We start from the raw sequence: 12,618 nt of genomic DNA, 5'->3' as shown, positions 1-12,618 counted from the left end.
GTCTGTCAAAAGTTTGTTCCCAAATATATTCTTTTAGAATCAAGGTGCATTGCCACTAAACTCATTCTTAGAGGCCCATTAAATAGCATATGTGGTATATACAATTCTAAATAATAAGAAACACGTTAACATTTATAGTATTGCAAATAATTAAAGGGATATAGAACCCCAACATGTTCTTTTTGTATTCAGACAGAGCAAGTTTCCAATTTACTTTTCTGATCAAATTTGTTTTATTCCCATTTTTATTGTTGTTGTTGAAGAGATACCTAGGTAGGTGTCTGGAGCACTACATAGCAGGAAATAGTTCTGCCACCTAGTTCTCTTGCATATGAATAACTTTCTTGCTCTACTGCACTAGACGTGCACAAGCCTGAACTTACATCTCTGCTTTTCAACAAAAGATACAAAGAAAACCCTGGCCCTCCAGATGTTTCAGAACTACATTTCCCATGATACTCAACTGGACTTTAGAGTGCCTAAGCATCATGGGTAATGTAGTTCTGAAACACCAGGAGTGCAAAGGCTCCCCATCCCTGCTTTAAACTGAAAGAGATTTTTTAGTGTTGATAACCGTGTGAGTATTATGTTATATGCAAATGAAGTTTAAGTGGCTATTGAGTTCATTAAACTTAACACAAATCTCCTTAAAGCTAACAGTTGCTTAGTATATTAGGTGATCTAGCCTATATGATAGACCTTTTTTTAGGCTATACCTAGCAAACTGTGACTTAACAGGTGTCTTATTTGTGATTATTGGGACATAAAAAAATTGAAAATTGTAATGTGAATGTGTTAGAGCATTTTATTATGGCATTATTGTTTGCTTAGAACTTCCTTTTGGTCACATCTGGTGAAACAATGACAAAAGGGTCAACAACCAGCACCTACTAGTGCATTACTGCTTCTGAGCCTATCTAGGTATACTTCTTAAAGGGACATGAAACCCATATTTTTTCTTTCATTATTTAGAAAGAGTATCCAATTTCAAATAACTTTCTAATTTACTTTGATTAAATAATTTGTTTCATTCTCTTGATAGCCTTCACTGAAAAGCATATCTAGATAGGCTCAAGTAGTTGCTGATTGGTGGTTGCACATAGATGCCTCATGTGATTGGCTCATCCATGTGCATTGCTATTTATTCAACAAAGGATATCTAAATAATGAAGCAACTTAGATAATAGAAGTAAATTGGAATGTTGTTTAAAATTGTATTCTCTACCTGAATCATGATAGCAAATTCTTGGGTTTAGTGTTCCTTTAACCAAAAATACCAAGAGAATGGCATGCTCTATCTGAACTATAACAGTTGTATTTGTATTGTTATATCCCTTTAATTATTTCAAGTTCAAATAAGTATATCCTAAAACCTGTTCTGATCATTGCAAAGAATGGGATATCATAGAACAAACCTGGTAAATCATATTATTTATTGTATCAATCATGTTTTAGAAATTACTATCAGACATATGAAATCAGTTATATTCACAAAAATAAACACAGAAACATACGGCTAGATTACGAGTTGTGCGTTAGGGTAAAAAAGCAGCGTTAAGAGGTCCTGACGCTGCTTTTTTATGCCCGCTGCTATTACGAGTCTTGTAGGTTTAGGGGCACCGCATACTTCTTTGGCCTTACCGCAAAACGACTTATGTAAACTTTGTAAAGTCTTTTTTCGATGGGACTTCCATAGCGCCGGTATTACGAGTCTGTCCTGGGAGGCCAAAAGTGAGCGGTACACCCTACCCTGTCAAGAGTCCTAACGCATTTAAAAGTCAGTAGTTAGGAGTTTTATGGTACAACGCCGTAGCATAAAACTCATAACTAAAGTGCTAAAAAGTACACTAACACCCATAAACTACCTAGTAACCCCTAAACCGAGGCCCTCCCACATCGCAAATACTAAAATAAAAATTTTAACCCCTAATCTGCCGCTCCAGACACCGCCGCCACCTACATTATATGTATGAACCCCTAATCTGCTGCCACCAACATCGCCGACACGTACATTATATTTATTAACCCCTAATCTGCCGCCCCCAATGTTGCCACCACCTACCTACTCTTATTAACCCCTAATCTGCCGCCCCCAACGTAGCCGCCAGTATAATAAACATATTAACCCCTAAACCGCTGCACTCCCGCCTCGCAAACATTAGTTACATTTTATTAACCCCTAATCTGCCGTCCCTAACATCGCCGCCACCTACCTACATTTATTAACCCCTAATCTGCCGCCCCCAACGTCGCCGCCACTATATTAAAGTTATTAACCCCTAAACCTGTCTAACCCTAAACCTAACACCCCCTAACTTAAATATAATTTAAATAAATCTAAATAAATATTCCTATCATTAACTAAATTATTCCTATTTAAAACAAAATACTTACCTATAAAATAAACCCTAAGATAGCTACAATATAACTAATAGTTACATTGTAGCTAGCTTAGGGTTTATTTTTATTTTACAGGCAAGTTTGTTTTTATTTTAACTAGGTAGAATAGTTATTAAATTTACCTGTAAAATAAAACCTAACCTAAGTTACACTAACACCTAACACTACACTATAATTAAATAAATTAACTAAATTAAATACAATTACCTAAATTAAATTAGCTAAAGTACAAAAAATAGCCCTATCAAAATAAAAAAGCCCCCCCCAAATACCCCCCCCCCTAGCCTAAACTAAACTAAACTACCAATAGCCCTTAAAAGGGGGATTGCCCCAAAGTAATCAGCTCTTTTACCTGTAAAAAAAAATACAAACAACCCCCGCAACAGTAAAACCCACCACCCACATAACCAACCCCCCAAATAAAATACTATCTAAAAAAAACAAAGCTCCCCATTGCCCTGAAAAGAATTCTATCAGCCAATCGGAATCTAAGGGACGCCATCTTGGATGACGTCACTTAAAGGTACCTTCATTCTGTTTTAGTCGTCGGATGAAGAGGATGCTCCGCGTCGGATGTCTTGAAGATGGACCCGCTCCGCGCCGGATGGATGAAGATAGAAGATGCCGTCTGGATGAAGACTTCTGCCCGTCTGGAGAACCACTTCGCCCGGCTTGGATGAAGACGTCTCCCGGTAAGTCGATCTTCAGGGGGTTAGTGTTAAGTTTTTTAAAGGGTGTATTGGGTGGGTTTTATTTTTTAGATTAGGGTTTGGGTGGCAAAAGAGCTAACTGCCCTTTTAAGGGCGATGCCCATCCAAATGCCCTTTTCAGGGCAATGGGGAGCGTAGTTTTTTTTAGATAGTATTTTATTTGGGGGGTTGGTTGTGTGGGTGGTGGGTTTTACTGTTGGGGGGGTTGTTTGTAATTTTTTTTTACAGGTAAAAGAGCTGATTACTTTGGGGCAATGCCCCGCAAAATGCCCTTTTAAGGGCTATTGGTAGTTTAGTTTAGGCTAGGGTTTTTTTATTTTGGGGGGGCTTTTTTATTTTAATAGGGCTATTAGATTAGGTGTAATTAGTTTAAATTTCTGTAATGTGTTTATTATTTTATTATTATTTAGTGTTTTTTTTTGTACTTTAGCTAATTTAATTTAATTTAGGTAATTGTATTTAATGTAGGGAATTTATTTAATTGTAGTGTATTGTTAAGTGTTAGTGTAACTTAGGTTAGGTTTTATTTTACAGGTAAATTTGTATTGATTTTAGCTAGGTAGTTATTAAATAGTTAATAACTATTTAATAACTATTCTACCTAGTTAAAATAAATACAAACTTGCCTGTAAATTAAAAATAAATCCTAAACTGGCTACAATGTAACTATTAGTTATATTGTAGCTAGTTTAGGGTTTATTTTATAGTTAAGTATTTAGTTTTAAATAGGAATAATTTAGTTAATGATAGGAATTTTTATTTAGATTTATTTAAATTATATTTAAGTTAGGGGGTGTTAGGTTTAGGGTTAGACTTAGGTTTAGGGGTTAATAACTTTAATATAGTGGCAGCGTCATTGGGGGCGACAGATTAGGGGTTAATAAATGTAGGTAGGTGGCGGCGATGTTAGGGATGGCAGATTAGGGGTTAATAATATTTAACTAATGTTTGCGAGGTGGGAGTGTGGCGGTTTAGGGGTTAATATGTTTATTATAGTGGCGGCGACGTTGGGGGCGAAAGATTAGGGGTTAATAAGTGTAGGTAGGTGTTGGCGACATTGGGGGCGGCAGATTAGGGGTTAATAAATATATTGTAGGTGTCGGCGACATTGGGGACGGCAGATTAGGGGTTAATAAGTATAATGTAGGTGTCGGCGATGTCAGGGGCGGCAGATTAGGGGTTAATAAGTGTAAGATTAGGGGTGTTTAGACTCTGGGTTCATGTTAGGGTGTTAGGTGTAGACATAAATTTTATTTCCCCATAGGAATCAATGTGGCTGCGTTACTGAGTTTTACGCTGCTTTTTTGCATGTGTTAGACTTTTTTTCAGCCGGCTCTCCCCGTTGATTCCTATGGGGAAATCGTGCACGAGCACGTTACACCAGCTCACCGCTTACTTAAGCAGCGCTGGTATTGGAGTGCGGTAATGAGCAAAATTTTGCTCAACGCTCACTTTTTGTCTTTTAACTACGGGTTTCTGAAAACTCGTAATACCAGCGCTGTAGGTAAGTGAGCGGTGAGAGAAAACTGTTCGTTAGCACCGCATAGCCTCTAACGCAAAACTCGTTATCTAGGTGATAGTATCCAATAAAACTAATAATATATTGAATCTTGCTATTTTATTCAGAAGCCCAAACACTGTATGTATTTATTTGCTGGAAGTTTATCATGTACATTCTTGGAACTATATAACAATATTATAATTCTTTTTTTTTTATTCTTAACATTTTAGATTACTGAAAGTTGCCAGTAGTGGGATATTTATTCAAAGATTTTATGTGGTGTATGAAAAGGTGGCAACTAATTGTGTTCAAATATTTTTGCATAAAAATCAAAGTAAACATAAAAACACAGATTGTGTTAAAAACTGCAATCAACTTACTTGTTTTCTTGAAAAATGAGCAATTAGAAATTCTCAGTGTAACCACTGCCTTTCGTAAAATAAGAGAGCTAATATTACCATTCTACTGTCACATGATGTTTGTAGAAAAAGTCCACAACTGAGTATTGGCAGGAAACTTGAGCTATTACAGGTGTCTCCTAGCAACAACTCCAAAGGAAAAGATACTTCTTTGCCTTTCTGTAGAGCCCCTTTGGGGGCTGTGGCAGGAAGTAATGGACCCTGAAGTTAAAAAATAAAGAAATGGTAAAATCCTTTTAAAATAATGACTTCTACATATTGCAATGATTTCTATTAAAGGACCACTAAATACAATTGAATAATTTACAATAAATACAATGCAATAGACCTTACTTTGAATTTGAAATGAGCAGTAGAATATTTTCTGGCAAATTTCAAAGTTAATCCAATTTTCCCTCCCCCTGCATCATGTGACAGCCACCAGCCAATCACATAATGTACATACATATATACTGTGCAGTTTTGCACATGCCCAGTAGGAGCTGGAGCCTCAGAACGTGTGTATATAAAAATAATCTGCACTTTTTGATAATGGAAGTATTTTGGATTTGTTTTAATTGCATTGTTTATGTGAATCATGAAACTTTAATTTTGACTTTAGTGGCCCTTTAACTATAACCCACTGCTTAGTGTTTTTTTTTATGAAAACAATGAAACAGACTGTTTTATATTTCTTTAAATGAACATGAAACTCAAATTAATTAGTTTGGGATTCAGATAGAGCATACCATGTTAAACAATGTTCCAAATTACCTTTATCATCAACTTTGCTTCATTCTCTTAGAATCCTGTATTGAGGGAGCAGCAATGCACTACTGGGAGCTAGCTTAACACATATGATGAGCAAATAACAAGAAACAAATGTGTGTATCCACCAATCAGCTGCAGCATTGCTGCTCCTGAGGATATGTGCATATGCTGTTCAACAAATAATACCAAGAGAAAAAAGCAAAATAGATAACAGAAGTAAATTGGAAAGTTATTTAAAATATCTAAATCATGAAAGTTAAATTTTGACTCTACTGTCCCTTTAAAATTAAATCTGTATACATTGATACTGAAGCAGACAGGAAATGCTGGGTTGTCGTGCATAACTCATTCTAGGGGCAGATTTATTAAAGGGACACTGAACCCAATTTTTTTCTTTTGTTATTCATGCAATTTTAAGCAACTTTCTAATTTACTCCTATTATCAAATTTTCTTCGTTCTCTTGCTATCTTTATTTGAAAAAGAAGGCATCTAAGCTGGTTTTTTTTGGTTCAGTACTCTGGACAGCACTTTTTTTTATTGGTGGATGAATTTATCCACCAATCAGCAAGGACAACCCAGGTTTTTCACCAAAAATGGGCCGGCATCTAAACTTACATTCTTGCATTTCAAATAAAGATACCAAGAAATTAAATTAGAAAGTTGCTTATAATGCCATGCTCTATCTGAATCACAAAAGAAAACATTTGGGTTCAGTGTCCCTTTAAGCAGCGGATGCCACCATTGTTTCAGGCTTGTCTGAAACGTAAGTTAAGAAGCAGCGGTCGTAAGACCGCTGTTCCTTAAATTCTCCGACACCTTTTAGGTGGTGGACTTAAATCATCCCGATCCGATTAAGATGATTGACACCCCCTGCTAGCGACCGATTGGCCGCGAGTGAGCAGGGGGCGGGATTGCACAAGAATTTCACTAGAAAAGCTTGTGCAATGATAAATGCTGACACAGTATGATGTCAGCACTTAGCGAGGTCGAGCGGACATGATTCGCTACAGCAAATCACGTGCGCTCAATAAATCAACCCCTGTTAGTTTACTCAATGACTAACACTAATGGCTCCATTGCACAAGCATTCACAAAAAAAATGAATAACATTTTAAAGCAAAGTAACATTCCTAAAATGCCCCCTCTTAAATGTTACTAGGAAAACAACAAATGCCCCTTAATATTAGTTTCAGGTCAACAATTAATTGAGAAGCTTTTTACAACTTTCACTTTTGTCAGATTTAGAAGCTTACAATTTATATGTATTAAGGATTTATTACATTCCTGGGCCTATCTACAACCACCTGAATTAAGGAACAGTAGAATGAGAGACGGATATCATTGTCTGCAGCGTATCACTGTCAAACTTACGTATGAATAAATTACTAGCATCTGAAAAACAGATACCAAATCATACCTAGTGACATGTGAAGCAGTGGCGTAGCGTGGGGGGGGCAACAGGGGCGGTTGCCCCGGGCGCATAATTCTGAGGGGCGCTTCTAGCCTCAACTTAGCAAAGGGAGGCTAAAAATTCTGACAGGCCATCAGCTCTGTTCTGCGACCCGTCAGGAATGTGGTGATGCCGCGACTAAGGTAAGGTGTCAGGACCAGACTTACTTATAGCCCTGTTTTTGCCTGATACTAGCAACACCCAAAATGCAGCTTAATTACGGTTCTATTATTACCCAACAAGTAAGTTCCCTTCCAACAAAGGACCCAGAGCCAGAATGCCATGCATTGCCTGGGGCACTTTTTAAGGATCTCTAAGCAGAGGTGGGGGGGGGGGAATCCTTAAAAAGTGCAATAAATCTCTTTTAAACCCGTGGCACTGGTGGCAGCATGGCTGGGCTCTGCCTTTCTGTTAACCCCAGTTACCTAGTTAGTGGGATGGTGGGGTGATCAGAGACCATACTTTCATGTTTGACCGGATTCTGATTACAACTTACGCCATCTTGTCCTTGCACAAAAAAAAAGTATATTTGTGACAGTTGACAAAAATGAGACCTTGTTTCCTGTATTTGATTTTTCCCCTCCATGATCTTCCCAGGGCAGAAGTAGATTTAGGTATTTGTGTGCTGTCTGGCACCAGGATTGTGCTGCTCACCAGGCATTTCACTGTGTTTGTCTCCTATCATAGGAGTCCTATGAATTCACCATCTTGAATCTATTTCTTGCTGGACTCCTGAGGTGTGGACTTTTACCGATTTTTAGGGTTTGGGTGCTCATTGCCTTTTTTATTTACATTTAACCCACCCTTACTGCATTTAAAGTAAAAAAAAAAAATAACTATAATTTGTGTTAGTAAATAAATTTAACAGCATCCCCCTAAATACCATACACCCTCCCCCCATATATGTATGTAATGCTGGGTTGTCTGTCCCATGCCCCTTTTATATTGATTACTTACAATTGTTATATTTATTAAGGCAGAATATATACCCCACTTTTATATGTCATTGGCACCCAAAAGACAGTCTGCCCAGTAGGGACAACCTTATGTAACAGCTTCCAACCGGTGTGTCCCCTTTTCCTCTTTTTAACGACTTACCAAAAACCTATTGCACCACATATACAATATGGGTTGCTGCAATGTGGGGGTGGGTGCACCCTGTGATCTGCAGTATTTGTACCATGAAGTTTTACAGATCATGACATGTCACCACCAGATGGGGGTTAAGGGGGGCTTTCCCCCATGTGTAAAACGAGAATAAATCTTCAAATTTAATATTGTATATATTTGCCCAGCTCTGGAGAGCTGCAGACAGGGTTTGATCACAGGGGGATAGCACATAATGCTTGCAGGCTTCACCCACTCCCTCTTGTATTGCCAATATATTATTTTCATGGCTTTATTTGTAAGGCGCTACTGATTAGCAGCTGCTTATGACAAGGGACATATTTTGGGGATATGGGTATCATCAGCAATAACTGTTATCCAGTAATGATGGTTAAGGGAGCATTTTGTGGGAGAGGAGACAGTGTCCCTTGCTTTATGTGATCTACCAGGCTTGGGTCTTTGCTTGATTTGTCCCAAATGTAAGAAGAAGCAGCATATCTAAAATGGGGTTGGGGGGGGCGCAATACTTGCCTTGCCCTGGGCGCTGACAACCCACGCTACGCCACTGATGTGAAGTGTGTGTCAAGAGCACTACACCAAAACCATTCCTTGCCCAACAAGATAACCTTTCATTCCTTGTTCTGTTCTGCGGGTTTGAAAAAATACTGATTGGTTATTATAATGTAAGGTAACATGAAAGTCAGATGCTGTATCAAGGAACTTTTAAATATAAAGTTAAAATGGCTTTTTAAAATATTTTTTTATGTTAGTATAGCTCCACAGGTGTTGATCTGAAAATGTTGTTAGACACTCATCTCATGCACTTGTTTGAGTGATAGGCAAACTTGTGCATAGAAATTATCATCAATCAACACTTGTGTTAACTCCAAGATTAAAGCCAAGCCCTATGCATGTGGTGATGTTGGCTTTAAAACCCCCCCCAGCAAAAAACAGTCAGAGTATTTATGAAGTAAACAAAGGGTTAAAAGCATATTTTATATGAAGTTCATTCCATTGAAATCATGGATTGACTGAACAAGACATTATATCATAACTGTATTAACATGTTCTGAGGCACGTTAAAATAGACCCTGATTGGTTTGAAATTAAAAGATGAAAGGGATAGGGAGTCAGAAGATGCAGACCAGGGGTCCTTAATCTAAAGGTCTCTGGACTGGTGAGATTCTGTAAAAATGATCCCCAGTAGTATTAAGCCCCTCGTGGAATTTTGTAATGCCAGTTTTTACCTTGAAAACAGTGTGTTTTGCAAAGGGACGTTCCCTGCAATTAAAAAAAACAAACGCTGTGAAATTTGTACTTGTGAGTGCAAAATTAAAAGGGAATTCTTTTTCTTAAAGTAAACTGAGTTTTCCTACCTCCGCTAGTGAACTGAATAGGGGTGTTCTATGGGTGTAGCTCTTGAAACATTTCACACCTGCAGTTCCCACTGTTTTTTCACATACTACTCAATACACATATTACCTTCATAGAAAAAAACCCCCACATGCGTCTGAAACAAGAGGCATTTTTTTTAGTGAATTCACTAAGGATAGCCCCTGTGAGTGTCAAGGTGCATTTTTATGTCCCACCCTATGAAGTTTAGATCATCTGGCCTATATTATCAAAGAAAAAAATATAAAACCAGAAAGTATTTGTTCTTTGTCTTAAGTTGGAATTTGAAAGTAACACCATACTGATCAGTATTTGTTTAAACTCTGGGAAGAGAATAAAGATAAAAAAACTTGTCTGTGAAAGGGACATTAAACACTTTGAGATGATAATATAAAATGATAAACTGTATAAATAAAAAAATATGCAATATAATTTCATTATTGATTTTGACCTCTTTTCCAGTAATTCCATTCTGAAATTGTGAGCATGTTAGATATGGACGTGCAGAACACTGTTATATTCCACACAGCCATTGGCTGCACACTCTAGTGACCTATTTATAACTGTCCCTAATTGACCACAGTAGAGAAGGTAGCCTAAGTTACAACATGGCAGACCCATTCTTTTAAAGACACTAAAACTTTACACTTATTTTGTCAATATTTAAACAGCTAATGAAACTTTAAAAAATACATCTACATTTTAATCTTTTCTTTAAATGCATCATTCTATGTACATTTATTTAGTGTTTAATGTCCCTTTAATATGGAATGTTATCACCACATACTGTAACACTAAACGGTTATTATTGCATCTTAATGATATGAATAATGGGATTTACATGGCTATGCCCATCTACATAAGATGATTGAGGATATATATGTATATAAAAATACAATGTAAAGGTTCTATAGTTATTATCATTTTGTGCAGGACCTTTGGAGTTTCTTGCTTGAATGTCTGTTCAGCTCTTGTACACCAAATATTGTTGTGGTCAACAGAAAATAACTGTAGACATGGAGGGGAGAAATGCTTGTATGATGTAAGTATGAGTCAAAACTATTATTAATATGATTATACATCTTTTTCCATTGCTGATGCTTGTATTGCATTCCCCATTTTCTACAAATCTCATTAGTTAAAGAAACATTGTACTCCAGCATTTTACATGAATCTGTTTAAATTGCAACTTATACTGCTGTATCATTTCTGTACTTCCTACTAATACTCATTAGCCAATAGCTGCTTCCTGCTAATGCTCATTGGCTAATAGGTACAACTTTTTAAAGCTCATTAGTTGATAGGTACTTACTACTGATACCTAACATAAGTAGAAAGCACTTATAAGCCAATTAGCATTTGTAGATAGTGCAAAACTGATACTGGTTTACACGTTTGAATTTAAATTACACATCATATTTGTTTAATTAAAAAAAGTCAACATTTTTCAATGCTTTTATAGGGATAACAGAAACTGTTTGAATATAATGTCCCTTTAAGTTTTTGATAAGTTAGTAAATGTTGCATAAATCTACTAAACAAGACTTCCCTTTCATAACATACGGTATATGGTTAAATATGTTATTAAGGTGATTTAAAATTGACCATAGTTGTGAGAGGTCAACACAATGCTCACATCATATTAAGTTAAAACAATACAAATTACTTCCAACCCTCTGCTTGACCACATATTAACATATTACTACAATGGGTGCATTACGTGATTTCAGATTCAGTATTTTGCTTTGATTATTTATTTTGTTTAAATTTACAAAAAAATTGTTTTTTAGCGAAGCAGTATAAAAATTATAGACTTAGGGGCCGATTTATCATCGGTCTGTCCGACATGATTGCCTCAGCGGAACTGCTTGTGCAAGCAGGGGGTGTCAATCAGCCAGATCATATAGGATCGAGCGAATTGATGTCCGCAGCCTCAGAACAGGAGGACCAGTAATGGAGCAGCGATCTTAAGACCGCTGCTTCAAAACTGCTGTTTCCAGCGAACCTGAAGACTTGCACGGAAACATGGGCATCAAGTTCTATTCGAAGCTTGATAATTCAGCCCCTTAGACTCTGGCATCTACTTATCAAGCCGTCAACTTACTTGCATTCAACGGCACCAATACGCTCACCTAAGATCGCCTAACTTTGCTGCCGCGGACCTGAATACGTTCTCCAAAGTTACCAAAAAAGCTGTCAAAAAGCTGTGCACCAAGTACTGCGCTATGAGCAGCGGACTGTTGTTAACTGACAGTCATCGATCTCGCTGCTCTTCGGCTTTTTCCCAGCTTTATTGGTATACTGTCACCAAACACCCACACTATACTACACTGTTTTACCCCTATCCCGCTGCTCACGGACACCGTGGCAACTAAATTGTTAACCCCTAAACCGCCACTCCTAGAGCCCACCGCCACGCTAATAAACGTATTAACCCCTATCCTGCCGCTCCCGGAGCCCACCGCCACTCTAATAAACGTATTAACCCCTATCCTGCCACTCCCGGAGCCCACCGCCACCTACATTATGTTATTTACCCCTAATCTGCCGTCCCCAACGTTGCCGCCACTATATTAAATTTATTAACCCCTAAACCTAAGTCTAACCCTAACACCCTTAACTTAAATATAATTAAAATAAATCTAAATAAAATCTACTATTAATAAATAAATAAATAATTCCTATTTAAAACTAAATACTTACCTATAAAATAAACCCTAAGCTAGCTACAATATAACTAATAGTTACATTGTATCTAGCTTAGGCTTTATTTTTATTTTACAGGCAAGTTTGTATTTATTTTAACTAGGTAGAATAGTTATTAAATAGTTATTAACTATTTAATAACTACCTAGCTAAAATAAATACAAAAGTACCTGTAAAATAAA

Source organism: Bombina bombina, chromosome 5 (assembly GCF_027579735.1).
Source record: "Bombina bombina isolate aBomBom1 chromosome 5, aBomBom1.pri, whole genome shotgun sequence".
NCBI classification, from domain to species: domain Eukaryota; kingdom Metazoa; phylum Chordata; class Amphibia; order Anura; family Bombinatoridae; genus Bombina; species Bombina bombina.
This window is presented reverse-complemented; position numbering follows the sequence as displayed.